This window comes from Balaenoptera borealis (genome assembly GCF_965194805.1).
Source record: "Balaenoptera borealis genome assembly, chromosome: 12".
In the NCBI taxonomy this organism is placed as follows: domain Eukaryota; kingdom Metazoa; phylum Chordata; class Mammalia; order Artiodactyla; family Balaenopteridae; genus Balaenoptera; species Balaenoptera borealis.
Window position 1 is genome coordinate 45,011,117 of NC_138869.1, and position 15,235 is coordinate 45,026,351.

General features: G+C 36.7%; 1 protein-coding gene across 6 annotated transcripts in view; it reads left to right on the forward strand.

Moving 5' to 3' along the window:
- Positions 1–15,235, forward strand: part of SETD2 (SET domain containing 2, histone lysine methyltransferase) — a 118,506-nt gene that overhangs the window by 67,803 nt on the left and 35,468 nt on the right. Inside the window, exon 13 of one of the 6 annotated variants that reach the window (XR_014232621.1) lies at positions 918–1,086. The exons of 4 other annotated variants lie outside the window; for them this stretch is intronic. The gene's annotated coding sequence lies outside the window, so the exon portion shown is untranslated. Of the gene's footprint in view, positions 1–917; positions 1,202–15,235 lie in introns of all 6 variants that reach the window. One more of the 6 variants, XR_014232622.1, reaches the window with a different exon arrangement.

Here is a 15,235-nt window from a genome sequence, read left to right on the forward strand (position 1 = left end):
TTCTTCCCTTGCTTGTCCTCTTCACTCCTATCTGAAAGATCGAAGTAGTTGCACAGTACTATGTAGACTGATGATCCTCTTGACTTGAGGTTTAAAATTTTATTTGTACCTAAAATATATTCTTCTTAACCTTCATATTTTGGATTTATCCCAGTTCTTAGCATCAAGGAAGTTATTAAATAAAATCCTCCTTCCTCAAACTTTATAGTTTGCTCTGGAATCATTACCCATCTAGAATTGCATTACTGAGAAATGTTTTTGCTTGCCTGAACTGTGATGTTTTGTTATGCATTGGTGCTGGGGTTCTTAATTCATCTATCATTCTAATTAACATTCACCATGGTTCTAATTTCAAAACCGGTTATAGTTGTCCTTAAAAAATATACTTCAGCTAGGGAACCCATAATTTGAACATGTTTTAGAGAAACGACTTGATGTGATTACTATATATCCATCCTATTCCCGGCATTGAAAGAGTTAACTACTTCTGTCTGAATTCCACCTGTGTGTTCAAGTAGACGTTGGCAGAAAAGAAAATGTGTTATTCAACCAACCTTTATTAAGCACCTGTTACCAAGCATGTGTTAGTTGCTGGTGTTAATTTCAAGATTATACTAAAAAGCATTGATCTAAGATTGTGGTTATGTTAGCCACTCCAAGCTTCCCTGACCTTCCCGGGCCACTGTAACATTGCTGGACATGTGTTCCACTTGTCCTTTCTACATACTGGATGGAGTGAAGAACTGAAAGAGGTTGCTTCAGATTTCTTAATCTTGATTTTGCTGTGAAGGCAGACTATAGGGATCATCAGTAAATGAAAGCGGGTGGGAGGGAAGGGAATGAAGCTTCATGAATTACTCTTTGTCCTCCCAGATCTGATGATGATCCCCCTTGTAACTTGAACCATTTCCATCTAGCTTCTCAGGGCAGCAAGGAGCTTGTTAACATCACCAGCTGACCATGTGTCTCCTTTTCTCAACTCCATTTTCAACTTCGTGCTGAAGAAAAACAAGAACCTAGCGTGCATTCTGTGAAGAAAACAGGAAGATGGTTGGGAAGTTGGATGATGCATGAAAAATATAATAGGTGAAAAGAGGACAGAGGTGGTTAACTCACTGGCACCGGCGTTATTTTGGTGCGTCCATTGCCGACAATGGATGTCGTTCTGGGAAAATCCCGACTCCTGGCGAGAAAGGATTAAGTGAGCTACTTTTTCTATACCTCTATACACAGGACCACTGCCTTGGCTCTACAAGGCTTACACATTTTTGACTCCTAAAGTAGACCTCAACAAGAAACATCACTTAGCACATTGCTACACATGATCATGTATTCATTTTCACATGCAAATTAACTGGGCTACATTTTCAGCAGGGACATGTGCATATATTTCTGTTTGTAAAAGGAATTACTGTACATCACCCCTCATGCTGAAAATATACCCGAGACTTCACAGGGCAAAACAGCTGTTTATAAGTGATGATTAATTATAAACTTGACTGGAAAATCTTCATTTGGATCATGAGAAGAAGAGGTAAGGTTCTCGTGAATTTGGCAGTTTCAGTTGCAATTAAACAGCTGAGAGATTGTGATGGCTAGTGATTCCAGAGCCTCTCTTATAAACATTTAGGTTACAGGATGTGTGTCTCCTTATAGTGAAGTCTGAGTAGTTATAGTTACATCTGGATTAGATGATTTAGGGACATTTTGTACATGTGATAAGTTGGACTTTTCTTAAGAACCATCCTTATTATCTTTTTCATCTTTATTCTCCAGATATTATCTTTAATTAAACATATTATTTTCCTAGAAAGTTAAGCATTGAACTCTCTACAGAAGTTTTAAATAATTCAGAGAGTTACTCAACTGAAAAGTTTTGAGTCTGGGGGAACTCCCTGGCGGTCCAGTGGTTAGGACTCTGTGCTTCCACTGCTGGGGGCCTGGGTTCAATCCCTGGTCGGGGCACTAAGATCCCAAAAGCCGCGTGGTCAAAAAAAATAAAACAAGTTTTGAGTCACTGCTTGGAATTTCAGTTCCTAACTAATATGTGAAATCTGCTATGCAACATTTCAAAATGAAATGATGTGCCCTGAATTTCTGTAATAAATTTCAAAATCCTTAGTAGACATTATTCTGTCTTCAAAAGGATCAGTATTACTTATCCTTTTGTTTAACATACAGAATTGCCTCCAAAGAGCACTATTTTAGGTACAACTACATTGAATTTTTGTAATAAGAATCTCATTTGATAAAAGGCAAACATGGTCTAAAACTTCCTAGTAGCCTGGTTTCTTTATTATCAGATAATACTTTCATCTAAATTATGGATTGGCCTAATCTGCCCCGCTGCCTTTTTTCGTAAATGGAGTTTTGGGAGCCCAGCCAAGTTCATTCATTTACATACGTCTGTGACTGCTTTTGCACTGTACTGGTAGAGTTGAGTAGTTGCATCAGACTGGATGGCCAACAAAGCCTAAAATATTTATTGCTTTGTCCTTTACTGAAAAGGTTTGCCAACACCTCATCTAAATGATAAAGTACAGAACCTGGCTGCTCTAAACATTCTGATTTTGAATGAAGTCATTTTGACACTTTATTCTTTTGGGTGAGCTCTTAATTCTATTTCCCCTAAAGACATAATGACCATGTTTCCATACCCCATGAAGTTACTTTTTAAAAAAAAAAGTCTTGACTGTTTAGGAAAAGTTACTTGAAGTGATTTGGATATAGGACTATCTGAGAAGTGGGAGAGTAAATACATTATAGAATTACTGGGCTAGAAGACACCTGTAAGGAATGTTGTTCTTCCCTCAGGACCATGATCAAGTTAGTCAGAAACTTAAGAGACTTTTTGAGTACAGATAAGTTGGTATAATCTAGTTTTATATATAACCATAATGAAAATATATAAATTTTTCTTCTTAATGTTCTTAACTTTTGATTTTGATGTAATTTCAGACTTACAGGAAAACTGCAAGAATACTGTTCTTTATGTATTCTTCATGTGATACACATCCAGTGACAGATGTATGTTAAAAACAGTAAAAATTCCTCTAAACCCTTCATCCAGATTCCCCAGTGTTAACATTTTACCAAATTTACCTTAACATTTTCTCTTAATTTCTTTTTAACTTTTAAAGAATAAGTTATAGATATCATGCCCACTGCGCCTAGATATTTTAGTGTGTATTTCCTAAAAACAAGGACATTCTTCTTTATGACTTCAGTGTACTTATCGAAATCAGAAAATTACAGTGACACAATACTATTAATCTGTTAAACAGACTTCATTCAGATTTTGCCACTTGTGCACATAATGTCCTCTGTAGAAAAAAGAAAATTTCTGATCCAGAATCTAACCTGAGATCAAGCGTTACATTGAGTTGTATCTCTTTAGTATCCTTTAATCTGGAATAGTTAGTTCCTCAGTCTTTGGCTTTTATAAACTTCACATTTTTGAATATTTTAAAAGTTTTTAGAATATTCCTCAATTTGGGTTTGTCTGAAGTTCTGTTTGGAATGTTCGTTTATCCCATTACTGGCATTGTCAACTTCAGTCACTTGGTTAAGTTGGTGTCTGCCAGGTTTCTCCAATGTAAAGTTACTATTTTCCCCTTTATAATTAAAGAGTATAATATAGGAGCACCTTTGGAAATAATAAATACTCTTTTTTGTGAAATTTATCCATCCAGTGAATTTGCCTGAATCTTGTACAGCTATGATTGTTAACAAATGATGGTTTTCTAATCCATCATTCCTTTTTCTGTATTTCTATACAGTGGTAGCAGTCTTAACAGGTTATTAAAATTACTTGCTTAGATGCTTGTTTCTCCTCACAGGACCATGAGATCTTCAAGGGCAGAGACCATTCCTTAATCATTGGTAGTAAGAGTTACTTTTAATCATGGTATATTTTTAATAATGGTTGTAATAAGTTACCACTTAATAATAGTGAATGACTACTCTGTGCCCCCTACAATCTGTGCTACATTCAGTATCCAGAGTGATCTTTTTGGAAATATACATCTGTTCATGTCAAAGTCCTATTTAAAACTTTTAAACGGTTCCTCATTACATTGTTAAGTTAAATCCATTTTTCTTAACAAGGCTTGCATACCATGGCATAATCTGGTCCTTATTTATGTATGCATTTTCACCTCAAGAGTTTCTGGCCTACCAGAGGGACAGTGCTACTAATGTTCACACACACACACTCATTGACTTGTTTCTGAGAAGAGTTTCTTTTGTTTAGATGTCTCTTCTCATTTAAGTTTCATCCTTTCCCCTGAAAACCATTCCTGTTCCTCCAAGACAGAGTATTCTCCCTTTTCTATATGCTCCCATAACATCCTTTCCAATCATAGCAGGTAACATTTCATAATTGTACATTGTGCAGAGGCAGAGACTGTGTCTGTCTTGGTCACTTGAGTCTCCCCAGGGCATTGTGAGAGCGTACTTTGTACTTTGGCACTTCATAAATATTTGAATGATGAAGTGAAGAAGGTCCTTCTTTTTCCATGGTACCACACTGCTGCTATTTTTTTTTTTAATTTAAATTTAATTTTTTGGCTGTACACCATGGCATGTGGCGTCTTCCCTGACCAGGGACCGAACCCACGCCCCTTGCAGTATAAGCACGGAGTCTTAACCACTGGACCACCAGGGAAGTCCCGATTCTTCTTGAATCCATAATGTGTATATTTTATTTGATAGGTGGTCAGAAAATACTTGAATGAGTGTCATGTAATCTTTACAACCCTGTAAAGTAAGTGGTGGTGTTTTTATCAACTGTAAAAGGGAAACAAACAGGCCCATGAGTTTGTAACTTAACTTTAAGTGACATAGCTGAAAATTATCTTCTGATTTTAATCCTATGTTCTTTCCATTCCTTTTTCTGATCCAGCAAATAGTGATTGCTACGTCCTTGCTAGACAGTTCATGCAATTATGTATCTTTGCTGAATACTTTTCAGACTTCTCTCAATCTGTTTCTGTTTTAATAACTGTAATAAGTTCAAATTCATTCTTAAATCATAGAAATTATCATTTTAGTGTTTTGTTCAAGTATCTTTTTTTCCTTAATGCTGCAGAGATCAACCTGTGATCCATGATTGAATTTCAAGGGATTTTCAGAACGCCTGAAATCATACGTAAAACTGTGGGGTTTTCTGGGGCAAGGGTCCATAAATATGAGCAGTTTCTCAAACAGGGGTGTGTATATATGTGGGTTGGGAAAAGAACAAATTGTGGTCCAAAAAGTGTTTTCTGGATGGTCTTAGCTGCAGTGTTGTATTGATTAGTGCAACATATAACTTCAGTGAAGTCTCTTGGAGAGCTGTGGTGATTTTTAAGTTTTAATTAGAAAAACTATAGAGGAGGTAAATTTGAAAGTGTAAAAGAAAATCTTAGATTTGGAATTAACTTGCCTAGAAAACAGAAATCTGAAATTTGAGAAACATTTAATCATCATGACCTTGATTATTCTTCAGTGATTACTTACCAGCATAAAACTTTAATTTTTCTACACACACGTTTTACTACTGGGCTGGGGAGGCCTTGAAAGCAGGCACATGTGTCAGGTGTTCACCTTGTGCTTCAGTACTAGTGGAAGCTCGGCACATTTTAGATGCGTGTTGAATAAAACCGAGTGTTGTTAAGGTAGATTTTTTGAATTAGAGTCAAGGTGGGTAAGGCTAGAGAAGGAGGAAGTTGGGGGGACAAGTTTAAACTGAATGGCAGGGACTTCCCTGGTAGCGCAGTGGTTAAGAATCTACCCACAAATGCAGGGGAGACGGGTTCGAGCCCTGGTCTGGGAAGATCCCACTTGCTGTGGAACAACGAAGCCCGTGCGCCACAACTACTGAGCCTGCACTCTGGAGCCCTCAGGCCATAACTACTGAGCCCGCGTGCCACAACTTCTGAAGCCCACGCACCTGGAGCCCGTGCTCCGCAATGAGGGAAGCCACTGCAATGAGAAGCCCGTGCACCACGACGAAAAGTAGCCCCCACTTGCTGCAACTAGAGAAAGCCTGGGCACAGCAATGAAGACCCAATGCAGCCAAAAATAAATAAATAAATTTATTTAAAAAGAGAGAGAGAAATGGAATATTACCAGCACCCTGGATGCCTTCCTTTAAAAATAAAAATAAAAAATAAACTGAATGTCAGTGAACTAGGAAAGCTTTTTAAGGTATGGTACTGCTAAATAGCAGCATTTAGAAGTTGCCTTGGGACTCCCCATGTTCCTTAGGCCTCTGCCTGAGACTTTACAGCCCCTCATTCTTTACCTTGAATGCAGTCACAATGCACAGAAGTCTTTTGGTACTGTGTCTAGGGCTGCTTCTGAGGCATGTTATCTTTTCTTTTAATTTTTAAAATAGACCATTCCTGCACACGACAAAATTCAAAAGGCATACTGCAAAAGGCAACATTTCACTCCTGACCCTGCCCCGTGTCCTGTTCCCTGGAGGCAACCAATACAACTAGTTTGTTGTGAGCGTTCTGGAGAGAATTTGTGCATATTATGTGTATATATTTTGCCTTTTTTACAAATCTGGCACCACTGTTTAGCTCCCTTTTACTTAATATATTGTAAAGATTATTTCATACCAGTTTATGAAGAATTTATTTTTCATAACTGCCTAGTATTTTATTGTATAAATATACCATAATCAGTTTATCATAATCATATATTAATCAGTCTTCTATTTCGGCCATTTAGGTTGATTCCTTTCTTTAGCTTAGCAGCAAGTAACTTTTTGAACATGTTCACATATGTGGGATATACGTGTTGGATAAATTACTAAAAGTTGTGTATCTGAGTCATAGTCTGTGTTATTTGTAATTTTGATAGGTACTGTCAAATCTCTCTTCATAGTTGTACCAGTTTAACTCTCATCAGCAATGTTTATGTGTAGGAGTGCCTGTTTCACTACACCCTGGCGAACACAGGTGTTGTCTAACTTTATGTTGGTCAGACTGATAGGCAAAAATGGAATATTGTTATAGTTTTAATTTGCATTTCTCTTATGCATGAAGTATTGAATATATTTACGTTTATATTTCCTATTGTAAGAACTATGTCCATATCCTTTGCCCATTTTTCTGAGTGGCTGAAAACTGAAATTGGATCTTATTATCTTTTGTTTGTTGGGAGCCCAGCTGTCTGAAGTTAGAGTGTTTCTTCAGGGGTTTAAAAGAATAAATAAAATTATTCTACTCCCTTTTCCCCTTACTCTCCCTTCCTCCACCCCTCTCGTGTGTGATTTTATAAAACTTCCAGACATGGGTATTATCTTCTAAGTTATTTTTCCAGTCAAATCTCAGGACGTCTGTGACCTAATGGAGATACCCCTGCTCCCACTTTTTGTAATACAATTTATGAGATAAAATCATAGACTCTTAACACTTTACAGGGGTATGATGATCGAGGTACAGTTCTTCCTTCTATTAAAGGAAGCTAAATCCAGGTTATAGAACCTTTACCACTGAAAGCGTTTCACAGAATTATGCTGAGGGAAAAGGAGCCTAGGGTATTTACATATCAGTATTTGCCCAGTAATTTCTTTCTTTCTTTTTCTTTTTTTTCTTCTTAACCTTAGAGTGGTATAGGGCCATAGACATTGAAGTTATATGTTGTATGTTCATTTTTTTAATTTTGTTGTTGTTAATCAAGAAAATAGATTTTTAAAATCTTTATGCTAGTATATAGAATTATGAATCAGGTTCCATGACAGTCATATATTACCCAAAGATGTGCTTTTATTTCTCTAGATCAAGGGTTGGCAATTTTTTTCTGTAAAAGGTCAGATAGTAAATATTAAAATACTTAAATTTAAAATGTGACTGTAAGGCCTCAGTCTCCTCCTCCCTTCTTCTTCCCTTCTTTCTGCCTTTTTCTTCCCCTTTCTTCTTTTTCTTCTTCCCTCCCCTTTTCTCCCTCTCTTTAAAAATACAAAAAACCATTCTTAGCTGGGGTTGAAGGGGCACTTAAAGAACCAGGCTGCAGGTCAGACTTTAGGGTGTAGTTTGCTGACCCCTGCACTGGTGTGTGGAATTGTGAATCAGGTTTCTTTACAGTCTGATACTACCCAGATGTAAGTGTTTTAATATCCTTAGCCTAAATGACTAACAGAATTGATTTAACCATGTATTTTCCAAGATGATTTGTCTGTAAGCCATATGGTTTCAATGGGAACCAAATGAGCTTAGTTTTTTCTGTTGTCATTTTTTGGCTGCACCGCATAGCTTGCGAGATCTTAGTTCCCCCACCAGGGATTGAACCCAGGGCATGGTAGTGAAAGTGCCAAGTCTTAACCACTGGACTGCCAGGGAATTCCTGAGCTTATTTATTTATTATCATTTTATTTTTCTAAGTTCTTATCTCTTTTTCTAGATTTTCAGTGTTCAGTAAATTCACGTAAATATTTGGTTTCTTTGCTTCTAACCCTGAAACTTGACAAATACCTGAAAATCCTGGGAAAAAGGATTTTTTTAAAGTGGGGTTTTAAAAAATCTAATGCGTTCAGTTATCTTGGAGAAGCTTCTCTCTCACATGTAACTAAATACATAAACATTCATATATACATATTCACACGTATATGGTATTCTCAGTATCTTCACAGTTTCAAAATTGCTTAGAGAGACAAAAATTATGACAAAAAACATTAGTGAACTGAACACTTAAAAAAATTCTTATTCAAACGTCCCTTCTCAGTTAACATCAGCATGTATCGTTGTCCAATGGGTTATTTTCTTTTTCAGCCAAAGTCTCACTGTTATAAAAGTTGGCAGACCTATTAAATAAAAATGCACTGATTTCATAAAGTCAGTAAAAATAATGTTGAAGAAGTTGGAAAGGAAATATATAAGACCACTAGTGTACTAGAAGCATTTTCAGAAAAAGTAATGAAAAGATTTCTGAGATACTCTTGGGAAAAGAATGTTGCATCATGTTATCAGTTAATTATTTGGAAAAAGTGTACCAAAAAATACCAACAATTGACTCATCTTTTGGGGGGAAGAGTTGGTGAAGTTTTGTCTCATGTATTGATTTTGGGATTACAAATAAATGTTAGTGAGTTGGTGAATTTGCAGATACAGAATCTCTGAATAATGAGGATAAATGGAATCATGAAATCTGTGGCTTTTTGTGTCTGGCTGCTTTTACTTAGCATAGTGTTTTCAGGCTTTATCCATGTTGTACTATGTATCAGTAGTTAATTACACTTTATAGCTGAATAATACTCCATTGTATGGATATCATTTTCTACATATAGTTATATGAGCCAGTATGAAATTGGGCGGGGGACGGATGGATAAACGCAGATGCAGAATTGCTAGGTCATAGTCTTTTTGTTTCTTATTTGATGCTCTTTGCCTTTTTAATCAAAGGTATTTTATGTTTCTTTAATTCTGGAAAACTCATCTTCATTATTTCTCAAAAAAGTTCCTTCTCTCCTAGAATTCCTTTTACCTGAAGTTGGCACTTTAACTTCTAGCCTCCATATCGCATAACTTTGCTTTCACATTTTCTTTTTGTCCCTTCCTGCTGCTTTTTATCTCCTCTTCCAGCTGTAAAAATGGCACCTTGCTCAGAGTCTCTTTCTCTTTTTTGTTCTTAGTCTTGATGTCATTTAGGAATAAAGATTTGTTTGACACATACACTACACAATTTTATCTGTACTTGCTAATAGCAAGGAAAAATAGTCTTAGTTGTAAAAAGTAAATCTGTTATTACAGAATATATAATCTGATCTGTATATAATAAAAGGTAAAAAATTATACTCTCATTGTAAATTATTTTGTTCTCAAAGTCTTGTTTAGCTAAAGAACAGTCTACATCAGTGTTAAATTTTTACACTTCCCAGAAAAAGTATTGTTTTGTAATTTGGTTTTAATCCTGTTTTTTTCTACAGTCTATTCTATTTGAGTCTATTCTATTTGAGTCTATTCTATATCATTTGAGATGTGTTAAAAATGTGCTGGAGTACTTTGCCAGCAAACTTCCAATGAGTACTTTTTGAGACTGTTGGAAGAAAACATCCCAGTTTAGACCCATTTAGTGTGACCTATTAGCAGTAGGTAACTTTTTCAAGTGTTGTTTGTTTTTTTAACTAAAAATGGGTAGTATAAAAACCGTATAATTAAAAGTAAACTTTTTTTTCCATAAGAGAATCCATTTACTCAGAATCTATTTACTGTACTTTAAATATAATCTAACTGCTTTTGGGGAATCATGATTCACATACAATAAAGACAAAAACATCGAACTCATAGCTGTATAATATTTCTTGAGTTAAAATGGTGCTTTGTGTTAGTATCTACATTCCTTTCTTTTCTCCCCAGCTTTATTGTGATATAACTGACATTTAACATTGTGTAAGTTTAACGTGTACACGTGTTGATTTGATACACATATATATTGCAAACTGGTTACCACCATAGTGTTAGCTAACACCTGCATTATTACCATTTCTTTTTTTCGGGGAGAATATTAAAGATCTATTCTCTTGGCAACTTTCAAGTATATAATATAGTATTATTAACTGTATCACTATGCTGTACATTAGATCCCCGGAACTTACTCATCTTTTTATTTATTTATTTATTTATTTTTGGCTCTGTTGGGTTTTCGTTTCTGTGCGAGGGCTTTCTCTAGTTGCGGCAAGCGGGGGCCACTCTTCATCGCGGTGCGCGGGCCTCTCACTATCGCGGCCTCTCTTGTTGCGGAGCACAGGCTCCAGACGCGCAGGCTCAGTAGTTGTGGCTCACGGGCCTAGTTGCTCCGCGGCAACGGGATCTTCCCAGACCAGGGCTCGAACCCGTGTCCCCTGCATTGGCAGGTAGATTCTCAACCACTGCGCCACCAGGGAAGCCCCTTACTCATTTTATAATTGGAAGTTTGTAACTTTTTGACCAAGTTTGTTACTCTACCTCCCTTCACCCCTGTTTTAGTCTCTGTTTCTATGAGTTCAGCTATTTTGGATTACATATAATAAGTGATATTGTACAGTGTTTGTCTTTCTCTGTCTTATTTCATTTAGCATAATATCCTCAGGGTCTATCCATGTCACAAATGGCAAGGTGCCCTTCTTTCTACTGATTGAATGATACCCATTGTATACATATGCCATAGCTTCTCTATCCATTCATCTCTTGATGGACACTTAGGTTGTTTCTGTATTTTGGCTACTGTGAATAATGCTGCAGTGAACATGGGAGTCAGGCATCTCTTTGAGATCTGCTTTTCATTTTGTTTGGATACATACCCAGAAGTGGGATTGCTGGCAGGTGTTTATTAAGAAATGGAAAACTTACGATATGATTCAGGTATAAAGACTTTCCACGTTTTAATTTCATTTTCCTTCAAGTCAGCTTGTTTTTCTCTATGTACCTTCTTTCTTGGCCATCTCTGACAGTAACACAGTATATCGATTGTTTTCTTAAGGTTTTCCCAAATTGTGGATCTCTTGCTTTAGCCTATTTCCTGAATTTTAGGTCTGTATTTTCGGCTTTCTCTCTCTCTTTTTTTTTTTTTAATAAATTTGTTTACTTATTTATTTTTGGCTGCATTGGGTCTTTGTTGCTGTGCATGGGCTTTGTCTAGTTGTGGTGAGCAGGGACTACTCTTTGTTACAGTGTGCGGGCTTCCCATTGCGGTGGCTTCTCTTGTTGCAGAGCACGGGCTCTAGGCGCACGGGCTTCACTAGTTGTGACACATGGCCTCAGTACTTGTGGCTTGTGGGCTCTAGAGCGCAGGCTCAGTAGTTGTGCACACGGGCTTAGTTGCTCTGCGTCATGTGGGGTCTTCCCGGACCAGGGCTTGAACCGGTGTCCCCTGAATTGGCAGTTGGACTCTTTAACCACTGCACCACCAGGGAAGTCCCTTCAGGCTTCTCTTGGCTCTCTCCTCCACTTGCCTTTCATACTCAAACTCATAATCTTGTTTTATAAGCTAATTCTTCATCTTTGGTGTACATTTCTGTTAACATCTTCATCATTTTTCAAGTAACCCATAGTCAAAACATATACCCCTTTTGTAATTTAAAAAATTTCTATTGCTAATTATAACAGTTGCTTTAAAAATACTTTCTAGATAACTAAACTTTTCAGTTAGGGACAGTATTGTTGGAAGACAACTTTTTTTGAAATTATGACAGGTTAGAATGACATCTTCAGATCTTTTGCAGGTGTTATTTTAAATAGCCACGACCGCCTAGTTATTTGCACAGAAGTAGAGCTTGGACACTTGATCTATTTTGAATGCCCCGTTGTCGAATTTATATGCATATATTTATTAATCTATGCCTATATCATCTAAATGCTGGATAATTCATTTACAGTAACCTTCGAAAGATTTTCCATCACTCTGTCAGGAATTATTGTTAGGTCTTATAAATTATTGTACCTAGTATGGTACAATGTACACTGTAGACAGTTTATGAGATGTATTTCACACCATCTAGAATCTTGAGTTTTAGACCCTCCACATTGGAGTGTCTTTAACATTCTCTTCTGGTAGACAAAATTTTGAGACCTTATAACTCTGAAAAATACCTTTATTCTATTCTTGTTTGGCAAATCATATAATTACCATTTGGAAATAAATTTTCCTTCAAAATGTTCAAGATGTCATTGCATCATTTTCCAGCTTACAGTGTTGCTATTTTGATACCATTTTGACTCCTTTGTTGTGGGAGGTGCTCTGAGTACTCTCTATCTGGTGACTTAATATGTCTTTCAGTTCTAAAAAATTTTCTTTTTTTTTAAAAATATTTTCTTACCCTCAGTTTTTTCTCTCCCTGCTTTCTGGCTACCTGTTAGGAGATGTAGGACTTCTAACTCTTATCCTCTAATTTTATTTTTTTAATCTCCCATTTAGATAAAGGATTAGTGTGAATGAAGGCAACTCAGATAGCATTTTCAGCAGTGGATTCTGTGCCATGCGGGTGTGACATTATTCCAAACAGATTTTCATATCATGTAGGCTAACACTATTGCTATTTATTCACAAGACAGAATGATCCTAAGAAATGTTACAGTAATCTTTATAGTGCTGCTTCCTTCTTACTTTTTGTTGCTGTGGGACTTTGGAAAAATTCTGTTGCATTTCAGGGCCTCAAAGTAGATAATCTTAGTTTCCAGCTTAAATTTTGTATACAACTTTGACAGTATGAAGAGGAGGAAGTTAGTAATTCCAAGTGCTTGGGTGCATGTTGATAGAACTTCCCCATAGTGTTAGGCATACTCTAATAGTCAGTAGCTCTTGGTCACTAATCAGTAGTAATCAGCCATTTTGTGAACATCAGAATACTTAAAAAATTTTTTTAAATTATTTATTTATTTACTTATTTATTTTGGCTGCACTGGATCTTCATTGTGGCGTGCGAACTTCTTAGTTGCGGCATGCATGCAGGCTCTAGTTCCCCAACCAGGGATCGAACCCGGGCCCCCTGCATTGGGAGCACAGAGTCTTACCCATTGGACCACCAGGGAAGTCCCTGAATCCTTTTTTTTAAATTGAAGTATGTTTGACATACAATATTAGTTTCATGTGTACAACTTAGTGATCAGAATACATTTTCTAGTTAGCAGTTGCTCTAAACTTTTGAATGGAATTAAGAATGTATCTTTGAGAAGCATTTCCTCTGGTATATTAACCGCCACCATAGAATGGGTCCCAAACTTGAGGTCTGTAATAAATTGCTATAAATGTTTGTAATAAATACTTGTAATGCTGAGACCTTCTGCAAAAGAAACTAAATAAGTTAAAATTGTGTAATTCTTAGTTGACTCAGATATCCCTCGATACATCTGTTCTGAGCACCCTTCATGAATGAACTCTTTTGGAGTGCCTAGGTTTACAGAGTACCTAATGCAACAGTCATTTTCAAACTTTTAAAATTAGCAGAATACCTGTTTTTCCCTATAATGTGGGTAGGTGCTGATAAGTGGTGTTCTTTTTCCCGAGTTTGTTAACCCCTCCAAGAGGTGGATAGAGAAGTCAGAGCTAAAAGTGTTAAGTCCTTCCTCTCTTTATCCCTGATTCATACCCACAGGTAGACATTGAATTAGACAACTCCAGGCATCCCTCAGAGGAATAGATTGGAATGTATCCTCTCTACAGGCAGAAGCAGCCCAAGAGGAGAAAGAGCCCAGATGGCTCTGAGCTGAGGACAGACATACATAGTTCTTTCTCTCAGATTCTCCCTTGTGAGGAAGGAATGAGTGAGGGCTGTTAAGAGAAGCCAGTAGTTCAGTGATGCCCACTTTCTCTGGACATCAGAATCATCTGGGGAACTTCTAAAAAATACAGATGCCTGGGACCCATTCCCAGAATTTTAGATTCAATTTGTTTTGGATAGTATATCTATAAAAGTTGCCTGGAGTGGTTTAATTCTGCAGCCAGAATTGAGAATCCCAGCTGCAGTGGAAGTTCTACTTAGAAAAGGCTAGGGGGATGGTGGATGTTACCTACATTTGTGGATAAATCCCCAAAAATGGTACTTCTTCCCAGAATAATGCCACTGTGTCATCTGGTACAGATGATAAAAGTGCATCATAACCTTGGGCAGGTTGCTGAGCTTTTTAAGTAAGTTTTCCCATTTGTAAAATGGAGATAACAACCTCATAGTGTTGTTTTGAAATTCAAATAAGATAATGCATTCATACAGATTGCCCTGCGTCTGTAAAGTCCACATTGGCATTTTTAATGGCAGCTGAATATTACATCTTGAACTTTCCTCAGTTGTGTGACATGTGGGTTATTTCGTTTTCCACAAATGCTGCTAGAACCAAAAATCGTGTGGAAAGATTTTTCTTGGAGTACAATTCCTATAAAATGGGATTACCAGGTCATATAGGTGTGGTCAATATTATGAGATTACTCTGAAGGAAGGGTTTTGTATGATGTACCATTGAGAATGTGTGGGTTTGCCATTTGCCCACTTAACAAGGTGACTGGATAAGGAAGTATGTGCCCAAGAGCTACTTGATGGACTTAGAACAGTGAGAGATTGTCAGGGAACAGAATTGTTGCTAGGCTTTAGATTCATACAGCAAGAAAAGGTACCTCAAGGCTTAAAAACATAGTTTATATTTCTCAAGAACAATTTTGATAAAGTATTAGATAGTATTTGAAGAGCAACAATGATCTAAAACTTTCCTTTTTTAAAATAACAGCAGTATAAAAGTAGATTACATTTGGCAATTAGCCAAGTTGATTTTGATTTATA